The sequence below is a fragment of the Ambystoma mexicanum genome, chromosome 7p (assembly GCF_040938575.1).
Source record: "Ambystoma mexicanum isolate Mex_15411 chromosome 7p, UKY_AmexF1_1, whole genome shotgun sequence".
Taxonomy (NCBI): Eukaryota; Metazoa; Chordata; class Amphibia; order Caudata; family Ambystomatidae; genus Ambystoma; species Ambystoma mexicanum.
In genome coordinates this window covers 44,949,485-44,972,997 of record NC_090939.1, presented here as the reverse complement: position 1 = coordinate 44,972,997, position 23,513 = coordinate 44,949,485, and the positions used below count along the sequence as shown (strand labels likewise).

The following is a 23,513-nucleotide window of genomic DNA, read 5'->3' as shown; positions in this document are numbered from 1 at the left end:
AGGTCGAATGCCGCTGAGAGGTCCAGCAGCAAGAGGAGAGCCATTTTACCTTTATCTCTTATTTCATCTATTTGTGCCTTTAGGTCGATAAGGGCAGTCTCTGTACCATGTTGTGGACGGAATCCTGATTGGCGCTCTCCTAAAAGTTTATGTTGTTCCAGGAAACTTTGGATTTGATTGTAGGCGATCTTATCCAGGATTTTGAGCAGGAAGTGGACTGTTGTAATGGGGCGGTAGTTTGTGGGTATAAGAGGGTCTAGCGTTTGCTTTTTAAGCAATGGTAGTACCCAGGATTGTTTTAAATTGGTGGGTACCGTGCCGGATGTGAATGAGGAGTTGACGAGTTTGGCAATAAACGGGGAGAGATCTCTAGCTGCGTCTTTTATAAGCTGGGCAGGGCAAGAATCGCCCTGGCAGTTAGACGGCTTAAGAGAGAGGATGACTTTCTCCACCTCGAGAATCGATGTTTTGGAAAACATGAACCGTGTGGCTGTGTCCTGGGTCTTTGGGGTAGGGTCTGTAATGAGGTTGTTAGTCTTGGGATGATGAGTAAGGGAGGCTTTCTTTTTGGTTATTTTCGTTTGGAGTAGGGAGATTTTATTGGATAAGGCTAGCTGAATGTTGGAGCACCAAGTTTTGTCTTTGGTGCAAGTATCCGGAATGTGGATGGGTGACTCTAGTTCTTTGAGGATGGTGAATAGTTCCCTCATGCTTGAATTGGCATTGGAGATCCGCTTATTAAAGGAGTTCTGTTTGGCCAGATGGATTTCTTTTTTATATTGGGAGGAGATTCCTGTTAGTTTCATTTTATGGTCTACTGAAGGGGTGAGCCTCCATGCTGTTTTGCAGCTCCTCTTAAGTAGTCGCAAATCCTTTAGTTCGGGGGTAAACCATTTATTTAGGTGAGATTTGGGTTTACTTTTTCTGAGTTTCAAGGGTGCGATGTTGTCGAGGGTAGTTAGCATAATTTTGTTGTACTCGTTGACTAGTGTTTCTGGGTCTAGATGATCTGCTAATCCGTTAAGTGTAGGTAGAATGGCCGGGATCACCTTGTCTCTGGTGATGCTCTTTTTGTTTCTTGTTGGGCAAGGCGGGGCCATGATGGAGGCTGGTGAAGGTGGTCTGGAGGTAGATAGTTCAAATGACAGGAAGAAGTGGTCTGTCCAAGGTTGAGGGATAATAGCTTTGATATTGGCAGTGCAATTGTAGTCTACTAGCCAATCAAGGATTCTTCCCTTATTATGTGTAGGTTCAAGTGTTTTTTGCGTCATGCCCAGAATTGAGAGGGAATTGGCAATGATGGTGGCATTTTTATCTGAAGGGTCATTGAAGCCCAGATTGAAGTCCCCTAGGACAAGTAGTTGTGAAGAGGTTTTAAGGTTGTTGGAGAGTGAATTATGTAGATCCTCCTCGAAGGTCCCTAATGGACCAGGTGGTCTGTAGATGAGGTGGATCGTCAAAGTTTGGGAGCTAGCTAGTGGAAGTTTGATAGTAATTGATTCACATGAGTCAGCTGCTATTGTAGGTGAGATTCTCATATCTAAGCTGGTCTTTGCGATGATGGCAATGCCACCGCCGCGCGTGTTGGTTCTATCTTGCCTGAATATAGTAAAGTCTTCTGGGATGGCTAAGGAGAGTAGGGGTCCTGCTGCGTTGTGCAGCCAGGACTCGGTGATGGCGATGAAGTCCAGATTGTCGAGCACTATCAGATCACAGATATCTGTGGCATGTGCTATCAGGGATCTTGCATTGAGTAGGTGGTATGACGGATGAGGTGGTACAGTTTTGGTCTGGGTAGTGGGAGGAAGTCTCCTGTTTTTTGGGGGGACGTTGGTGTTGGGCTTCTGGGTATTGGATCTTTTGTTGTTAGGAGGTAGGGTTCTGGTCAGAGGCTCATAAAGTTTCGAGAGTCTAGCTCTGAGCCTAGAGTTTCGACAGAGTAGACTACATGGGTTGCTGGGAAACTCGGATAGGGGATTCAGATCCGGGTGTTCCATACTGGTGTCAGTAGAGAGGGTGGTGATGGTGGAATTTAGGGGTCTTGTGAGCATAGTAGGGAGGCTACTGTCCTCTCTATGGTGGAAGATAATTGCAGATAGGTACAATAGCAGGCTGCAAGGTGTGATACTCATGATGTGGAGCTGGATACACCGGGCACGGTGGGCATAGATTAGCATAGGCAATGACTAAGTTGCACGGGGCACAGTGGGCATAGATAAGCATAGGCAGTGACTAAGTTGCACAAGGCACAGTGGGCATAGATTAGCATAGGCAATGACTAAGTTGCACAGGGCACGGTGGGCATAGATAAGCATAGGCAATGACTAAGTTGCACAGGGCACAGTGGGCATAGATAAGCATAGGCAATGACTAAGTTGCACAGGGCACAGTGGGCATAGATAAGCATAGGCAATGACTAAGTTGCACAAGGCACAGTGGGCAAAGATTAGCATAAGCTTGCAGGTTACCAATGTCAAAATGTCAAATTGATGGTTCCCCTATTATGAGATGTAAGGAAAAAAAGCCCCTGGGCTTACCATAGTAGTATGGGTCCGTCAGGCAGTGAGCAAAGGTCCTTGCAGCATTTAGGGAGCAGGCGCAATAGGAGTAGGCTACGCCTCCCATGCGCCGAACAGGGCGCAAAACAGGGCCTTTGTATGGCCTTCGTGTGGGCCGGCGTATCCGCCTGCCGGCGGAAGCAGAGGGCTTAGTAGTGCCCAGATCGAGGCTCAGCCTCGCTTTGAAGCCGCGTCGCGCCCGGCATGGGGAAGTCAGGCGAGCGGGAGAGACATAGACAGGCAGGCCGCCGTGTGCAGTGCAGCGGATCTGCACTTGCTGCTGCCGGGTGGTCTGCTGGATGGGAGGGGGGGCTCCTGCCCTCCACCCTCGTCGAAGGTCGTCAGGAAGGGGGGTCCTGGGGGCAAAATAACGCCTTTATAAGGCCTTCGTGTGGGCCGGCGGAAGCAGAGGGCTGAGTAGTGCCCAGATCGAGGCTCAGCCTCGCTTTGAAGCCGCGTCGCGCCCGGCATGGGGAAGTCAGGCGAGCGGGAGAGACATAGACAGGCAGGCCACCGTGTGCAGTGCAGCGGATCTGCACTTGCTGCTGCCGGGTGGTCTGCTGGATGGGAGGGGGGGCTCCTGCCCTCCACCCTCGTCGAAGGTCGTCAGGAAGGGGGGTCCTGGGGGCAAAATAACGCCTTTCGTGCATATAACGCTTGCGACTGTCGTATTTGTATATATATTGTGTTGATATCGTATGTGTTGGTTTACTATCGTTATATTGTGATTTTCTCGCTACGGTCATTGTTTTAAAGGCCTTGAAATAAATGTGTATATATTTTTAATATAACAACTGTTTGGAGTAGTTTGTAAGTGATCTTGCTTTGTGTGCTCATTGCGGGCTTTCAGTCACCCTCACCCCTCTTGAGACCTAGTCTTGACCGCCGCGATCGCTACCTTGATTGGTCTGGCTCGTCCAGAGGTTACCCTGTTCCAAGTAATTAGGTTGGCCTTCTGAACTTCTGCGCCACCAGGACAGAGTTCAGAAATCCGTCTTAACAAATTTCTCTCATGGCTATACGTCCCGAGTATGCTCTGATCATTTTGCACACGTTAGAATAATGCATTCCTGGAGTAGAACACACTATACCAGTCTCGGTAAATGAGATAGTCATGTTTAATTTAGTCATCAGGTCTCGGCCCAGAATATTTACTGATGTCTGATGTGAATGCAATAGGGGTACATTCATTCTGCGCTCTCCCACTGAGACTGGGAGTGCGTCTGTAAAGGGAACTCTACTATGAGTTCCAGCAAAACTCTGAGTATCTATAGTCTTGCCAGACAAGGAAAACTTCCCTTCTCGTATGCACGAGCGCATTGCACCCGTGTCAACTAGGAAGGAATATTCTTTCCTCCTTATGGTGACATTCACTCATGGTTACCTGTTGGGGTCTGGTGTCACTGATCGGATAGAGCACATTAGATTCCCCCGTGAGCTGTCCTATTTCATATATAAATTTGACCCACTGTATACTTGTTTATTTCCCCCAGTCCCAGGGTTAACTCCCCCTCCGGAGCTAGTGCCCTTTGACATTTGCGGTGGTGCCTGCTGAGGTTGTCCCTGAGGCAAGTTCCCCATGTTCGGTGGTTGAACCACTTGCTGTGCACCTTGCTGTACAGCTGACGCCTGTGGCTGCACTGTGTAATTTTGTGCACTGCCCTGTTGCGGGACGGCAGGCTGATTCACCATGCCTGCCCCCATCCCTTGGCTGTTTTGCCACATGCCTTGGCTTCTGCACATGCACACCACATGTCCTGTCATTCCACACAGCCAACACGCTGGCGATGGTCGGGCCATCTGTCCATCTGGCATAGCTGGACCGTCCATCTGCGCGTTCTGAAAGCCATTTTGATTATTCTGAAATCCTCCCTGGTTACCTCGAAACCCTCCTTGATTACTCTGCCATCCTCTTCCTCCAAAATCCCTTCCTCTTGGGTAAAACCCTGCGTTACCCTGATTATTCTGCGATGGGTTTGGTCGCTTGTTGTGCGCTTGGTCCGGCTGGGCTGGTGAGCATGGCTCCCTCGAGAGCATACTTCGAGAGCTTCTTTTGCACCAGCTTCGCCTCCTCGCCCTTACGAGTTGCCCCCTTTTTCTGATTCTTTTCTTGCAACAATCTACAGTAGTGTGCAATTGTCGACTGTATTTTGGCCCATGCTTTTGCTTCTACTCCTACCAATTTCTTTAGCTACTTCTGCACCGGTTCAGGCAACCCTTGGCATAATATGTGGTAGAATACAGGGATCAATTTCGTCCAAGACTCATGCGTTTCAAGCACTCACATGTCCTGAAAATTCTGGATATAAATCAACGGGTCCTCTGACTCTTTTATTTTTTGAGTCATTATAGCCCCCATATCAGAAGTGTCTGGATATAGCGTTTGCAGCGCTTTCCACACTGCTGCTCTACAGTTATTAAACGGTGCTCCGTCATGGGAGGTGTTAGTTGGGGTTACCCTAGGATAGCCTGCCCGTTTCCATAAATCATCTGCTCTTTCACCAGGTATGGCAATTAGGAGCCCCTTAATGTCCCCTATGGCTAAGGTGACACCCCCCCGTCATTTTCTCTGACTCGTGTATCCACTTTCCGGCTCCCGATGTCAGCATTGTCAAGCTTATTTTAAGGTTCTCTCGGTCCATTTGTGGCCATGGAATATACTGTGGTCTGGCTCCCCCCTTTTCTAGCAACAGAATTGGAATGCACAGTCCTCCTTCTCTTTCCCCATAGCTCTCCGGTCTGTCGCCGGGGTGGCATTCCCGCCTTGCTGTCTACCTGGCAATGCCCGTAATCTGTCTGCATAGGCAGGTTCTGACGCCCCCCTCTGACCGTGGGGTGTTCCTTCATGGCGGCCGGGCTGCGCGGCAGACTTCGGCGCCCTACTTGTGGACCCGCTAGCGTCTGACCATCGTACCCCTCAGTCCCCTGGGAGCCGTTTTTCACACCGACTCCCTTCTTCATGTGCCACATCCTCCGTTTCCCCACCAGAGTCAGATTCTGAGTACTCCCAGTTTACACAACTCCTAGCATCTTCTTCATTTTGCCCAATCTCCAGCCTGTCTAGGGACAGTCCCCTGCTCCCACTACTTCGGGTGACATCCTCAGTGTCATATAGCTGAGTGCTCTCTAAGCGCTCATCTTCCCTTCCCCCATCGGATATCTGCTGTAGCCCCATCTCGTCGTATATTTTATCGATCGTTTCCTCAATGCTTCTGGTGTCGAAGTCATCTTCAATATTTGTCCCGCTTGTACCTGGTACCGCGTCACTTGCAGGAAATAATTCTTCTATGTCTTCCCATTCTACTGTAGGATTGGGTTTAATCACTTCCCGCTCCAAATATTCAAGATCCCGTGCCCTCTGTCTGTGCTTACGTTCTATTTCCTCTTCTATTTCCTTCTGCTTTATTGCTTCTTCCCTAGCCTTATCAACTTCCCTCATCCATTCATTTCTATGTTAATTTTGCCCTCTACTTTCCTCATTTTTACTTTCCTTTCATGTACTCTCCTTTCTTCCTCCAACCTTAACATGTTCTCCCTGTACTTTTTATAGGCTGCGTAATGTGTGCGACTGAGTGGTATTCCTTGCTCTTCACGATATAGTTGTTCTTGCCTTAGCCTATCTTTCTTTCTAGTTCATTCATCTCTTTCTTCCATCCCTTTCTGTTTCTCTCTCCTTTGCGTCTCATCAGACTTCTCCCTAGGCCTCAAATCATCACTTCCTTTTCCATCTAACTTCAGTAATATTTGACCCCCCATCCATTCGTCTTTCGCGATTGCTTTCTCATCACCTCTACCTTCATTTCCTTTATGTTTATTTCCCTCTTTCTCCTTATCTGGAGGTGCACAACTCCGTGCCCAATCTTTCTCTTTATCTTCGCATCTCTCTTTGTCCCTTCAGACTGCGGAGGCAATATTGTTTTCCTGTTCGTTTCCCTTATTATCGTCACTACTGTACGTAGGCGACTCATATGTGGGGTTGCTATACCCTGTGGCTGCTTTAAGTTCTCTTAGTGGGTAAAGACCCTCTGACTTGCTTCCTTCAATGAACGGCTCAGGCAGGGCAGGTGGCACGGTAGGCGTCTCACCCCCCTCTGCACATACATTTAGTATCCAGTCTGTGGGTGGTTCTTCCACCTTCGTTTCTTCAAATATTTTCCACAACTCTAGAACAGCAACTTCTTGCCTGAATATGTGGCGTGTAGGAAGGTAGTCATGTAAAACAGCCTTAGAGAGTGACCCGTTCTGGGGCCACAGCATAAACATCTTATTGGCGGTACCCTTAACCCACTCCGTGCTGTATTTCTTTAGTTTGGGTGCATGCTTGGGCAGTTGCATGCACAAATGCGCAAGCGGGGTAACTTCCTCCATTTTTAATTTCATCACTAACAGAATTTACACAGTTCTTTAACCCTCCAATGGTATGAGCGTGCACCAAATACGCAAGCACCAATCCAATCTTTTTCCGCCAAAATTTATACCAACAATTTAATCAAAACCCATCAATTCAAAGGCGATTCCCTCTTAGTTACAGAATCGCGCAAAGCCAAAATGCATTTCAACCAATCATTTATACAATCATTTTACATTTGACATACAACAAGACACATATGACAGACACTCGACAGACTAGACGGACACCAGCTGGTCAAACATACACCTGCCTTCTAATCAATACCCTGTCATGGCATGTGAACGAACCCCTTTGATGCCGTCTTTAATCATCACCGTAGCCTAAATTGTGCCCCCACTGTGGTCTATGGGTTCACGTTCCTTCTGACCACTCTTTAAAGCGCAGGAACAAGGCGAATCCTTATGATTTTTTCTCAGGTGCCCCCCTGGTAATCCTTACGTTTTGTCTCAGTTTCCCCCCAGGTAATCCTTACGTTTTGTCTCAGCTGCCCCCCTGGTAATCCTCATGTTTTATCTTGGGTGTACCCCCGGTATCCACTCTTTATTTCTTATGCTCGAGTCATTACCCCCTATATATATATATGCAGTTTCCTCTACTTCTAACTACTTTATTTTTTCTCCGCCACCCTCCGTTACCTTTCCCTTACTTACTCTAATGCCTACGAGACATTTGCCAAAGTAACGAGTTTGTTGTTTCACTCACCAATCGCATCTTTTCCGCTCTGGAACTTCGGGATCACCGTCCCTTCCTCTTCCTGATTTTAAGGTTTTCGTCCAATCCGCTGCCCGTGGGAATGAGAAGGGTTATGCATGGAAAGGTGGGTTCCTTCAGACCCACTGCAGATTTTTGAAGTTTTACTCTGTCATTGTCCACGGGGAGCTTCTCAGTATACTCAGCCGGAATGGCGAAAGGACTCGTGATCTTACTGAAGGCCTAGAGGTACTTCGTGCCGTTGGTCTAAAGGTGTCTTATAACTATATCAATCGATAATCAATAATCGATGACCGAAACCATCCTCACGCTACCAAGTGGTCAGGAGGAGAGGAATTCACTGACGGGCCCATAGGTCAGCGCACACCCTCCAGAACTTGTAAGACAAGATAGCTACACCATGTGAGGACAGGGGGTGCAGGATTCACTTACTCCAACAGGACTCAATAATGAGGACTCAGTAAGTTGGTAAAGGGAAGTCTGTTTAATGACAATTACATCAAACAGAAAAACAAATGGAAATCAGCAGCATTGCGATCACCTGTCTCGTTCCGACTTCCTCGAACTTCAGTCGGACAGCACTTCTTATAGGCAAAAATCGTCATCACTGATGTCTAATTTCTATAGAAAATCATCATGCAATATAATTGGTTAGGAAAGGTAACTTAAGTATAGGTGTTATATTTGTATATGATAATAGGGCATGCGGATTGGATAACTCTTATTGGGTGGGCGTCTATCCCCCATCCCTCTACATCACGCATGATAGTGTCACTACAACTACGATGTCTTATTGGTTACAATATCTATAGGACTCCAGATAACTTGGTTCATTGTGATTGGGCAGGTTACACCCCTAGACATACATTTCCACTTTTAATTAGCAGCATGCAGAATGGACACCCCTGTGCCTAGTGTCCCAAGTTTCACCCTGCCTCCCTTCCATCAATCAGTGTTTTAGGGCGACATGTCAATTAGTTGGCTAAGAATGGCCTTGAAACTGTAGTCTCATATCGGGAAAAGTTATGGCATCCTTGGGTCCTGGATGACATCAGGCGATGGTACTTCTTCGCGCCTGGCTGGTCACATGTTAGTTCACCATGAATCTGCTTCAGTTTCCAGCTTTTAGTGCATTTCATTCCGTGTCAGCCTAGCTACCTGCATGGGCCCCCCTTATCTTGACTTTCATGAGGGAGGCTGGTATGCTTTGAAGTTGGAGTCTTGTGAGCTGACGCTCTCCTCCCTTTCTCTGGTTGACCTCGATTTCCTAGGCATGACCCGCTCTTTGTTGAGTTTCGATTCCGCACCTTTGGCTGGGTTTCGAAACATGGCCTGTCAGGACTCTAGCCGCCTGGGTACCTTTCTGCCTTTACAAAATGGAATTGCACTTGTATAATGTGCCTTATTGAGGTAGATATATGGTTGGCGCTTGCCGCTCTATCTTCTACTAAGCATTGCAAGCAATATCAATTTTTTAGCATTTACACACGTTTAACAGGATGGTTGCTTCCATCTTGTATCGTAGCACTGTTTCCTCACGTTGTAACATTGTCTCTTCTCTATGCCTATTCCATTCAAGTTCGTAGTTACTCGCCCTGGCGTGTTATCTTCGATAGCTGCTTTTGTTCATTCACGGGGTCTGTTCAGGCCCTTGTGTCATTTCCACTGGCCTTCCATTAAGGCTTTTGGGGTCTCTTCGTGGACTGTGTGTAGGTACTCCTCATTTCGTATCAGCGGCTGGTATGGCTGTCTGATAGGGTACCGTGCTGCCCAGGGTTGTCTGGTAATGGGTGCTTCAACCGGTATGGATCTTCTGATGTATACTGGGCAGAGTCCCAGTGCAGCTCTTTGTAGGTTCATTTGCTCTTCATACGTCACATACCTTGGTGAGTACGCTCCTGGTACCTCGAAATGAGGGGAAGGGGTGCAGGCCATGTCTGGGACCTCCTCTACAGAGTCCCCTTTTTTAGGGGGCTGTGTGGCAGAGGACCAATGCAAACATGTATAGAGAATGCCACAAAAACAGCTACCAACCTACAAACGTACTAGGTGTGCCTATTTGCAAAAAGTGCTATCTTTCATGTCAATCAATTGATAAAGACAGAAAAAATAGAGATATACATATTTTAATTTATAAATACAAAACACTCAAAAAGTTTTTATATAAAAAAAGACAAAAATGCATTTTGTTTACACATGACATCACGTAAAAAACATTTGGATGAAAGTCAATATTTTCAACCAACCAAGACAATGTCTTTGAACTTAACACAATCATCATATTTTTACGTTGTTGTGAGGTTAGTAAGGGTGTGAGGTGAACATATTGCTATTTCAAATATCATCGACTCATAATTAACTTATCATTGACTCTGTCGACACAAAGAAATGTGTTTCTGGGTACTAGCAGCAATTGTTGGGAGAAAAAACACTCTGTAGCCAAATAAAAATGCTATGAGATGTGCGCTGGACCCGTCTTCAGGACGTTGTATAATAACATCAGGAGTTGGATGTCAAAGATAGTTCATTGGTTGATCTCCTTCACTTATGGCAATCTAAAAACCAAAGCGAAAACAAACATGTTGGTAACGTAATAAAAGCCCAAGTAAGAGTGTCATATCCCTATTAGTGTGCACATGCAACAGTTTCCACTAACTTTTTAATTACTTGATTGACGTGTTTAGCCTCAAATGAAGTAAAAATATGGACGGATTTCAATTGTCCAAACTGTGGATCCTCACAGTCGTCAGAACTAGAAGAACATTTTAATAATAAATAAGTCTTAAATGTTCATATTTGCAATTTCTCTTTTTTCTCTTTTTTCTTTTAACACGGCTTAATTCGTTTTGCCAAAAAGTTTTGTATAATCATTACTCTGTGACATCATAACAGAGAGGAACCCTCTGTCTATTATTAAAAAACCTACAGGGTTATTTGTCGTCATTTTCGAATCTCACAATGGGGCTGTTTAAATGCTGCTCCAGATTCATTTTGTTTAAACCTATATGGTTTCTGCTCGAAACTAAGTGTACTTTTTTGAAAGCATTCAGTCTGTGATGGTTGAGTAAATAAATACCTTCAAATAAGATGAAAGTTATTCTTGCATTGGCTTCGAAAGCCGCGAGTGTGGTTTCCACGTGTCTTGTCCGAGGATCAAGCAGTCTGACACTTGCCCAATCTATAGGTTTAAATGCTGAAATTTAGCAGCCTAAAAATGTCAATACAGCCTGTATATAAATGGTTTCTTAAGCAAGAACGTTCATGCATTTACCTCTGTAATGCGTTCTTGATCGTAACTCTCTCACTTCCACGCTGTTGGTTCCTTGCGGCGACCTCCAACTATGATTGCCAGATGTAGCAGCACTTACATGCAGAAGACTAGACCTTGACTAAGGTAGCAGCATAGTTAGTTGCGTCCGCCATCTTGAAGTAAAAAATGGCAGACGCAACTAATGGATTGTATATTAAAGCCATGGAGAAGCCAAAGTTCTCATAGTTTTAAGCAATTGTTATCCCTGTCAATAGTTTATTTTAACATGTTTATATCTTCTATATTGACCATGTAAATATTTTGACATCAATGGAAATAAATGCGAACGATGGAAATTGGAATATTTCTTCTTCTGCTAAGGTGGGGATCAAATCAATTATTTGAGAGGGTATACCGGAATTTAAATTTTAACAGGGGAAGCAGATTTGCATTTTATAATACTAGACATATGGCAGCCACACCTACATGTTTTTTTGAACCTACATTTTTTGTTTATGTCACAGATGCTTAGCGTGCAGTTTTTTCCGTCATCTTCGGGCTATTTGATGGAATAAATAACTGGGTTCCAGCAAAAAGGATCAAAATGTAGTGAGATGCAAAAGATCAATTGTAAATCACTTGTACAGAAACGGACTCCATTCAATCCCAATGTTGAGACCAGCCTGGACAGTATTAAGATTATAAATCCATTTCTGTTCAAGTTTTCTCAACTTGCGATCTCGGTCCCCTCCCCAAGGGTGGGTTGGCACTGTTTGAATTATGAACCACTCTATATCTTCAGCAGTGTATTAGGCTTTTGCAAAATGGACTATTAATGGTTTATCAGGCACCAAGTTTTTAACGCACGAACGATGATCGCAGATCCTCTGCTTAATAGGTCTCTTTGTCTTGACGATATATATTAGCCCACATGGGCATGTGATAGCATAAATTGCCCATGGTGTATTACAATTCGTAAAACTCTTTAGATGCCAAGTCAAACAGTTTAAATTAATAGGTTTTGCATTCTTTGTCAAGCGACATACTGAGCAGTTTTCGCATTTAAAATGCCCACTGACTGGTGGAAGATGCCATAGTGTTGTCTGTTTCGGGACAGGAGGTGTCTTCAAAGCTTTGTACGTGTGTACCAATTTATCACGTAAATTGGGCATACGCTTGAATGCAAAATATGAGGTTTTTGCAAAGCAAAATCCTCAGTTTGGATCAGGTGCCAATTCTTCAATATACAACGACAGAGGTCGTTGCTAATTGGGGAGTAAGTAGAAACACATGTGATTCTTTCCTCTTGGACTCTGCATTGTTTCTCCAAGCACTGGTCTCTATTGATGTTACGTGCCCTTTTCATTGATCGTCGAATGATATATGGTGGGTATCCGCGTTCTTTGAGTCTTTGCGACACATTTTTTCTGTTGCTGTCGAAATCTTCCTTTGTTGAACAATTGCGTCTAATGCGCAAAAATTGACCAAAGAGATAATTTTCTCGCAATGATTGAGGATGGAAACCTTTAAACGACAGCAATGTATTCTTGTCCATTGGCTTCTTATATAGAGTGGTACTTAGTTTGCCTGAAGATGTTTTATAAATCTCTAGATCTAAAAAGGCAATTTTTTGATGGTCTAAATTCATAGTGAACTTTATGCATGGATCTTGTAAATTTAGCCACAGTTGTTTCACTGACATGCCGTAAAAGGAACACATCATCTATATAATGATGCCAAGCTTTAATTTGCATCTTGAAGGGATTATTTTCATGGTACACAGATTTTGATTCTAAATTGTCCATGAATAAATTCGCTAGATCGGGGGCAAAGGTTGTGCCCATGCTTGTCCTGTGTAGCTGTTGGTAAAATGTATCTTCCACCATGAAAAAGTTGTTGACGAATGCTATTCTAATGCTTTCACATATAAACTCCGAAGGAACTGTTTGGTCTTCTCTTATTTCAAGATAGGAATGTATAATTTCAATGCATTGTAATTGAGGAATGCTAGTGTATAGCGATTCTACATCTAATGTGACCAAAATGTCACTTGAATCAGTGACAAGATTGTTGACAATTTTGATCATGCTGGTAGTATCCTGGACATATGACCTCATTTTTAATACAAAGGGTCTAAGAAATAGATCTTCCTTTTGTTGTTTTGCCTCCTCTTCAAAACAACAAAAGGAAGATCTAGCCATCCTAGAGAAAAAGATTCTGGATGAATCTATCATTCCAGAGACTAAAACACTGCTTGAAAAGACATCACTTACCCATACTTAGTTCCTGAGTTTTACGAATCAATGAATGCCAACCAAGGCCTGCCACGGGGCACGAATTGGACAAGACCTTACAAAAAATGTGTCTCCTTTTCGAATTCAAGCAATAGCATTGATTCAGGCTCTGTGAACAATGCTCCCAACAACAGAGGAGGCAACTCCTCACAAGGCCAGTTTTTTCAAGGACGGGGCAAAAGAGGCAAAATGCTACAACCGGGCAATCACAGGATGCGCTGCCGCCAATGGCAACCACCCCCCCAGACTTGGTAACTCCAATGTTGGGGATTCCAATTTTCTATCTAAGGCAGCATATTTTGACTCCGTTGGAAATCAGCCTTTTGAGTAAAGGCCTGTCTTTCGTGCCAACCAACAGTGCCGACTTGTTTTAAACTGAGATTGAGATGCGTAACTTCTTCCGCATTGTAAGACTAACATATTTTTTCTGTGATAAATATCCCACAGTCCATAAAACACCCAGTGTTACAACCCTTAAGCCACCATCCTCCTTTCTACCGCTGGCATCGATGATTTCACCTGAGATCGCTAGTTTCGAGAACAAAGTGCCTCGAGAGATGAAAACACTCATTAAAACAAAAAATAGGTGCATTAATAATCTCTCCAAGGAAGAAAAATCTGCTCTTATTGCTCTAGAAACTAACGATTTATTTGTTATTAAACCAGCGGATAAAGGTGGAGGAGTAGTATTATGGGACACTCAACAATACAAAACTGAAGTCAATAAACAACTGGAAAATAAAAGGTTTTATAGACAGCTTGCGGGAAATCCAACCAACATCATACAGGAAGAAATTAGCAGTCTTTTGTTACATGCATCAAATGATGTCTGGAAAGATGAGGATGAAAAGGCCTTCCTCTCAACAAGCCAGCCCACTATTCCAGCTCTATACTGCCTCCCTAAAATACATAAAGATGCCATTAATCCACCAAGGTGCCCCATTGTAGCTGTGATTGGTTCTTTATTGGAACCATTGTCCATTTACACAGACTTATTCCTCAGACCCTTTGTATTAAAAATGAGGTCATATGTCCAGGATACTACCAGCATGATTAAAATTGTCAACAATCTTGTCACTGATTCAAGTGACATTTTGGTCACATTAGATGTAGAATCGCTATACACTAGCATTGCTCAATTGCAATGCATTGAAATTATACATTCCTATCTTGAAACAAGAGAAGAGCAAACAGTTCCTTCAGAGTTTATATGTGAATGCATTAGAATAGCGTTGGTCAACAACTTTTTCATGGTGGAAGATACATTTTACCAACAGCTACAAGGACAAGCATGGGCGCGACCTTTGCTCCCGATCTAGCGAATTTATTCATGGACAATTTAGAATCAAAATCTGTGTACCATGAAAATAATCCCTTCAAAATGCAAATTAAAGCTTGGTGTCACGACCCTCGCCCAAAATCCCCTCTGGCAAACCCATTGGCCAGGTGGAGTCAGGACTCGGGCCTCTAGAGCCTTGCATCCTCTTCAAAAGCCCTCATGGGGCCAGTCCTGGTGCCTATGGTGCCAGGCTCATACACCATGAAAAACAAAGTTCTTGGGAACTACTTTATTGTATTGTCAGCCAGCATGGAGGCATCCACATAGCTTGATTCCTAAGAACCAAGCTATGCAGTCTAGTGTTTTGGCTGTGGTAGCCTAGGGACTACTTTACCTGGACTATTTTGTTGGGGCTATTTAAACCACACCCGAGCAAGACAAAACGCTTTGCGTTACATTGCAGCTTGCAATGTGATGCTCACCGTGTCCAGCTATTCCCTCGAACCTCGGAGAAGCAGAACCTGCAAGGAGACAAAAGGAACATCATTAGCAGCAGCATCTTGCCTGCAGTCTTCATCTTTAAGCACTTGCAACTACTGAGAACAGCTTCCTCGAATCTGCATGCCTCCCAGACAGAACGACCTGAAAGAGGAAGATAGAGGCAACATTAAAGAAAGCAGTAGAGACATTTACAAATTACGAACTGATCAAAAGGCTTACCTGGCTGGTCGCCTCTCGGCTGGCACCACTCCAAACAATCCACTCACCCTGAAGAACACCGCGACCTACAAGGAAGGAAAACAGAGGTTAGCAAAGGCAAGACTTTGCAGCGCTGCGCATAGCGCTTACTTACCGCATCATAGCGCTCTTAATGTGCCATCATTTACCAGCGGGGCTCAACCAAGCCAGTTCGCCGCGCTGAAGCTCCACATACCTAAGGGAGAAAAAAGAGACATTTTAAACAAAGAAAGGCGTGCAGGATAGCAACAAAACTAAAGAACAGCAATAAGACCTACCTGAACAATATCAAACAGGCCGGCGTCAGTGAAGTAACTGGACCGCACTCGCCCATGAAAGACAACGCACCCCTGCAAAGAAGGCAGGGCGCAGAGCATGCCTAATTCTACCACAAGGTGAGGAGAGGGCACCAGAGGGACAGAAATCAAACGGGGGTGGAGGGAGGATACTTACCCCAGTCGGTCAATCTTGAACACAGTCCTCCTGTATTTTCAGGCAGAACTTTCCCGCAGACCACATCAGGGCAAAGCTGAGAAGTATACCAGCGAGTAAGCCGGCTGGGTCGCGTCCCTGTGGATACCAGGTGAGCCTAACACTTGGCATCATTATATAGATGATGTGTTCCTTTTATGGCATGGCAGTGAAACAACTTTGACAGAATTTCTTGTGTGGCTAAATTTACAAGATCCATGCATAAAGTTCACTATGAATTTAGACCATCAAAAAATAGCCTTTTTAGATCTAGAGATCTATAAAACATCTTCAGGCAAACTAAGTACCACTCTATATAAGAAGCCAATGGACAAGAATACATTGCTGTCGTTTAAAGGTTTCCATCCTCAATCATTGCCAGAAAATCTTCCCTTTGGTCATTTTTGCGCATTAGACGCAATTGTTCAACAAAGGAAGATTTCGACAGCAACAGCAAAAATTTGTCGCAAAGACTCAAAGAACGCGGATACCCAACATATATCATTCGACGATCAATGAAAAGGGCACGTAACATCAATAGAGACCAGTGCTTGGAGAAACAATGCAGAGTCCAAGAGGAAAAAATCACATGTGTTTCTACTTACTCCCCAATTAGCAACGACCTCTGTCGTTGTATATTGAAGAATTGGCCCCTGATCCAAACTGAGGATTTTGCTTTGCAAAAACCTCATATTTTGCATTCAAGCGTATGTCCAATTTACGTGATAAATTGGTACACACGTACAAAGCTTTGAAGACACCTCCTGTCCCGAAACAGACAACACTATGGCATCTTCCACCAGTCAGTGGGCATTTTAAATGTGAAAACTGCTCAGTATGTCGCTTGACAAAGAATGCAAAACCCGTTAATTTAAACTGTTTGACTTGGCATCCAAAGAGTTTTACAAATTGTAATACACCATGGGAAATTTATGCTATCACATGTCCATGTGGGCTAATAAATATCGGCAAGACAAAGAGACCTATTAAGCAGAGGATCTGCGAACATCGTTCGTGCGTTAAAAACTTGGTGCCTGATAAACCATTAGTTGCCCATTTTGCAAAAGCCAAACATACTGCTGAAGATATAGAGTGGTTCATAATTCAAACAGTGCCAGCCCACCCTCGGGGAGGGGACCGAGATCGCAAGTTGAGACAACTTGAACAGAAATGGATTTATAATCTTAATACTGTCCAGGCTGGTCTCAACATTGGGATTGAATGGCGTCTGTTTCTGCACAAGTGATTTACAAATTATTTTTTGCATCTCACTACATTTTTTATCCTTTTTGCTGGAACCCAGTTATTTATTCCATCAAATAGCCCGAAGATGACGGACAAAACTGCACACTATGCATCTGTGACATAAAAAAAAGATGTAGGTACAGAAAAACATGTAGGTGTGGCTGCCATATGTCTAGTATTATAAAATGGAAACTTGGCGGATCTGTTTGAAGTCATTCTGAATTGTTTTTTTTCAAATCTGCTTCCTCTGTTAAAATTTAAATTCTGGTATACCCTCTCAGATAATTGATTTGCTCCCCACCTTAGCAGAAGAAGAGATATTCCAATTCACATCGTTCGCATTTATTTCCATTGATGTCAAAATATTTACATGGTCTATTTGGAAGACATAAACATGTTAAAATAAACTATTGACAGGGATAACAATTGCTTAAAACTATGAGAACTTTGGCTTCTCCATGGCTTTAATATACGATCCATTATTTGTTTCCGCCATTTTTTAATTCAAGATGGCGGACGCAACTAACCGTGCTGCTACCTTAGTCAAGGTCTAGCTTTCTGCATGTAAGTGCGGCTATATCCGGCAATCATAGTTGGAGGTCGCCGCCGGGAACCAACAGCGTGGAAGTGAGAGAGTTACGATGAAGAACGCATTACAGAGGTAAATGCACGAATGTTCGTGCTTAAGAAAACATTTATATACAGGCTGTATTGACATTTTTAGGCTGCTAAATTTCAGCATTTACACCTATAGATTGGGCAAGTGTCAGACTGCTTGATCCTCGGACAAGACACGCAGAAACCACACTCGCGGCTGTCAAAGCCAATGCAAGAATAACTTTCATCTTGCCTGAAGGTATTTATTTACTCAACCATCACAGACTGAATGCTTTCAAAAAAGTACACTTAGTTTCGAGCAGAAACAATATAGGTTTCAACAAAATGAATCTGGGGCAGCATTTAAACAGCCCCATTGTGAGATTCGAAAATGACGACAAATAACCCTGTGGGTTTTTTGATAATAGACAGAGGGTTCCTCTCTGTTTTGATGTCACAGTGTAATAATTATACAAAACGTTTGTGTAAAACGAATTAAGCCGTATTAAATGAAAAAAGAGAAATTGCAAATATGAGCATTTAAGGCTTATTTATTATTAATTATTAAAAATGTTCTTCTAGTTCTGATGACTCACAATCCACAGTTTGGACAATTGAAATCCATCCATATGTTTACTTCATTTGAGGCCACAAACATCAATCAAGTAATTAAAAGGTTAGTGGGAACTGTTGCATGTGCACACTAATAGGGATACAACACTCTTACTTGGGTTTTTATTACGTTACTAACACGTTTGTTTTCGCTTTGGTTTTTAGATTGCCATAAGTGAAGAACATCAACCATTGAACTATCTTTGACATCCATCTCCTGGTGTTATTATACAACGTCCTGAAGATGGGTCCAGCGCACATCTCATAGCATTTTTAGTTGTTTTTTCTTCCAACAATTTCTGCTAGTACCCAGAAACACGTCAAGGACAAGTTAATTATGAGTCGGTGATATATGAAATAGCAATATGTTCACCTCACACCCTTATTAACCTCACAACATCGTAAAAATATGATGATTGTGTTAAGTTCAAAGAAATTGTCTTGGTTGGTTGAAAATATTGACTTTCATCCAAATGTTTTTTATCTGATGTCATGTGTAAATAAAATGCATTTTTGTCTTTTCTTAATATAAAAACTTTTTTGAGTGTTTTGTATTTATAAATTAAAATATGTATAACTCTATTTTTTCTGTCTTTATCAATTGATTGACATGAAAGATAGCACTTTCTGCAACTAGACACACCTAGTACGTGTGTAGGTGGGTAGCTGTTTTTGTGGCATTCTCTATACATATGCTGCTGCACGGCTCCATCTTGGTTCCTGAGGCTGTGGCGCTGCTCCTGCTGCTGTGTAGTCCTCCAATGCCCCGCTGCTGACATACTTCAGGTAAGGAGGGGTGTGCGGGGCCACCCTCACTCCACCACCAGTCTGGATGTTGGGGTGGGGTGGGTTACCTCCGCCCAATCGACACGGCCTGAAAGCAGGCCCTGTCACACCTACCACTGAAGACTAGGGCTTAATGCCCTAGTCTATCTCTACCGATGACGGCCTTCACTTCTTAGTCCATCTTTACTCCATCTCTACCAGACCCTTAAAGGCCAGGGTTTCACTTCCTATTTTCTCTTTACAGATAATGACCAGGGATTCATGTCCTATTTCATCTCTATCGATGAAGGCCAGGGATTTACACCCGATGTATCTCTACCTCACCATTGAAGGCCAGGGATTTACACCCGATGTATCTCTACCTCACCATTGAAGGCCAGGGTTTCACTTGTGTGAAAGGATGAGCGTAGTCAGGTTGCGAGAAGGAAACAAAACATGCCTTTATTCAGGATAGCAGACTTTGCCGTCACATGCAGTAGACGGTTTATAGAGACTTGCTTAAGTTCCCTGAGTACAGTCTACTGTTCTTTAGCAGAGTGATCTGCCAGTAGGGGTGTTCCTGCACTGTTCTTTTCTTCGTCCTCGCACGCTCAATGCAGGTCGTTCTCTTCCCTCTCGTCGCAATGTAGTTTCTGTAAGAAGCAGAACAAAATATGCCTAGTGCCAGTTCCGGTAATGATTTTAAGAGGGAGTGTGTTAGAATCAGTCAATTAGATACCCCAGAGCGGGCCGCTGCCGGGACACTCCCTCTAACCTCGCCCCCTTCCTCCTTGCAGTGGACCACCACAGTCTTCCGATACTAGCCGCCATCTGCACTGTCAGTTCGGGTTTTGGAATATCAGGAACCGGTGATTGGGGCACCTGGGGGAGGGTACTGATAGCACAGGATTCGGTGTTAGAGTTTCGCAACAACGATTGAGTGTGTTCCTTGTCCGTTAACTGGAAACATGATTGGGCCAGAGTATCACTATAGAAACCGTAGGTGTTGGTGGACTCCATACTTCCCTTCGGGCAAATGGAGTCATTGGCTGACTCAAGGCTGGCGCAGTACTTCTGGCATTCCCCATTCCAGGAAGTAGGCGATTTGGCCAGGGTCGCACCGTCACAACTTGATAATCTATCTCTACCTCACCACTGAAGGCCAGGGCTTCATATTCCAGTCATTCTCTAGCACTGACGGTCAGGGTTTCACGTACTAGTCCCTCCCTATCTCACTACTGAGGGTCAGGGCTTTGTGTCCTAGTCTCTCCTTACCTCACTACTGAAGGAATGGCTTCATGTCCTAGTCTGTCTGCCTCACCACTGAAGACCTAATCCTATCTTATCTTAATGGCATTTGTAAAGCGCATTGTACACCCACGGGCATCGTGGCACTGTGGCTATGTAAGATAGTTAAGCTGAGAAAAGATTATCTTAATAGAAGGGTCTTCAAAAGTCGCAGGGAGGAGAGGTGATCCCAAATAGCACGTATCGGCTGTGGAGCATGTTCCTGAGCTTAGCTGCTGCCACAGAGAAAGCACAGCCACCTGCACGAGTGGGCCGCACCCAGGGTACTTGGATAGCAAGAGACTCCTGATACCGTAAGGGGCGGTTGGGCTCATATGGGCGAAATTTGAGCTGCAGGTATTATGCTCCAGTATTATAAAAAGCCTGATGCACTATGCACATAGCTTTAAACTGAACTCTTCGGGCAACAGGGAGCCAATGCAGTTGTCTCAGAACAGGAGAGATGTGCATAGAGAAGGGGGTCTGGGTTACTAGTCTGACAGCAGCATTTTGCAAGAGCTGAAAGTGGCGCATTAAATAGAGCGGCTGAGCCAAGTAAAGAGATGCAGTAGTCGATTGTGCTAAACACAAGCAAAGCTACTGCAGGAGCATGCAGCATGGAAGGAAGAAAAAATAGCACCTTCCGCAACACCCTGAGCTTGTAATGGCCAGATTGACATACAGAAGCTACTTGTGCTTCAAGAGAAAGAGAAGAGGAGAGCCTAATACCCAGGTCCCTCACTGAAGGCACAGGTGACGGGAATGACCCGAGAGGAAGGCCAGCAAGAGTGAGTCCAGAGGGAAAGAGCAGAGGGGGGTCCACCATCAGGACCTCTGTCTTGTCCCCATTCAACTTCAGCCAGTTGTTGGCGATCTAACAGCCCATGGCATCCAGGCAGCCCTGCGGCTGAGACGCCAAACCGGTTTCGGAAAGGTCCAGCCGAAAGATTATCTGCGTCTCATCAGCATACGGGTACCACCGGAGGCCATGAGAGTGGATGAGCCCAACCAAAGGCTGAATGTATATGTTGAATAGAGTTGGGGACAAGGCAGATCCCTGAGGAACTCCACAAGACAGAGGAAGAGAGGATGAATGAATGTGGGGGAGAGAAAGAGACTCTGCCGTTCTGACAGGAAGCATTTAAACCAGAGGAGCACCTGCCTGGCAATCCTCGCCCCTGTCAAGCGGTCTAGGAAGATGGAATGGTCGATGGTGTCAAAGGCCGCTGACAGTTCTAATAATGTCAGCGCTCCCACTCCACCTGGTCAGAGAGATGAGCTGTGTCATCTACAACAGATACCAGCACACTCTCTATGCAGTGGCCGGGGCGGAAACCAGATTGAAAGGAGTCAAAGAAGTGAGAGATCAGAGCCTCTAGCAGTTTTGTGAAGGAAGGCAACAGAGAAATAGGACATATTTTTGTCAGAACCAAGGGGTCTAATGAGGGTTTCTTTAAAAGAGGGATCACCAGTGCGTGCTTAAGGTCAGGGGGATAATACCAGAATTGCAAGAGTGATTTATTGCCTGGGCAACCCAGAGTGCAATAGAAGGCATGAGATCTTTACAAATGACCAATGGGATTGAATCAAACGGAGATGCAGATTTTAATTTGGCGGTGGCCAACAATATGTCCTTTGGAGAAAAGGAAGAGGAGGACAACCAGGAACTGACCAGAGCAGATACCGGCAAGCGGGAGCAAATCTGCCATTCTTTAGGACGGACCGAGTAATTTGATCACAAATAGAAGGAATGTTGGTAGTGAAAAGGGTGGATGGGGAGTGGCAGAGCTTCTGAGAAGTGATGATGCCAGCCGGCTCGGCTGGAGGGGTGGATAGGACCACAATAACCTCAAATAATTCTTTAGGTTTATTAAGGGTTGCTTCAATCCTGCCTGAGTAGTACTTATTTGTAGTCATGCTAATGGCATTATGGTATGCAAAAGCGGTGAGCGTAGCAGCAGGCGGTCATCCAGCCGGTATGATTTCCTCCACCCCCGCTTAGCCTGCCTCTGTTTAAGTGTCAATGCTTTTAAATCCTCATTATACCAGGAGTCTGAGTGTCGGACCCACTGCTGACACCATTTCAGTGCTGCGAGACGTTCTGCTGTAGAGGAGAACAGCAAAGCAAGAGAGGAAAAGTCCACAAGCTGCAAAGCAATGCAGCTCATGGTGCTCTCCACCGCCACCTCGGTGGTAGTAACTGAGCGCCAATTCCGTTTTAGGATCTTAAGTTTAGCGAGAGCAGCAGTCTCCACAGTTATCTCGACCGTACACAGAATCAGAAAATGATCCTGATTCCAGCTCCTGCGTTGGATAGACAGTCACCAGTCTAGGGGATGAAAAGATCAGGTCAAGAGTGTTGCCCTTATTATGAGTTGGCCCGGCAACAAGTTGCTGGAGATCCAAGTCCATCAGGACAGATACAAAATGAGCAGAGGCTGGGTCATTATCCTTGTTGAGCCTGAGGTTGAAATTGACCACTATCACCAGCCCTGGATATTTAATTTAGATGAATGGACACGGAAGCCTTAATTAAAAGCTGTACCAACAGTGCTTCCATTTTGAGTGAATGATCAAATGATAAAATGCTGGCAAAGTCGATTTATGGACAAGAGCAACACCGCCCCCGATGGACAGAAGTTCAGTCCATGCGGATGATGTCATATCCAGCAGGAAGAGTCTGGGCCACTATGGGGCCAGAGGATTCATTTAGCCATGTCTCTGTGATGCAATCCACACCAGGAGAGTGATCAAAGAGGAGGTCATGGCAGGCAAGTAAATGGGCAGCCATGGAACGGGCGTTAAACCAGAGAGAGGGTAGATTGCCTGATGGAACGGAACTTATAGTCACAACAGGTGAAAAAGGAAGGCCAGTGGGTCAGATGGTATCGGCCGGAGCTAGCTGTAACAGGATCTCACGTGAAGGAACTAAAGAGGTAGTGGGGGCAACAGTGTCAGCTGAATTATGGCAAGAAGGTGGCCACAACTCATCCGCAGCACGGACGAGCACAGACGCGGTTGCCTATTCCGGGCCTTTGGCGTGCATCAGGCGCGACCGCTGTGCTCGACCGCTGTGCTCGACCGCTGCACTGTCCAACTATCCAAAATATGAATGCAGGTCGGGAAATCACATGAGTGCGCTGCCAAGAGACACGGACAAAAGACTCCGCTCTCTGGCAGTGTGCAAATTAATTAACGTAGCCACGAGTGCGGCCCTAAAAACAATTATATACAGCAGGAGCTTTTGGGGGAGGGAGTATAGCAACAGAAACAGTAATAAAGAAAAATAAACAAA

The 23,513-nt window shown here is 44.7% G+C and overlaps 1 protein-coding gene and 1 long non-coding RNA gene across 2 annotated transcripts in view; both read left to right on the top strand.

Moving 5' to 3' along the window:
* Positions 1-23,513, top strand: part of LOC138525670 (kelch-like protein 9) — a 454,357-nt gene that overhangs the window by 320,186 nt on the left and 110,658 nt on the right. The gene's annotated exons all lie outside the window — the stretch shown is intronic.
* On the top strand, positions 17,524-18,748 carry LOC138525671 (uncharacterized). The gene is made up of 4 exons (XR_011283406.1): positions 17,524-17,618; positions 17,712-17,813; positions 18,137-18,230; positions 18,332-18,748. It is a non-coding gene; the product is annotated as an uncharacterized lncRNA (long non-coding RNA).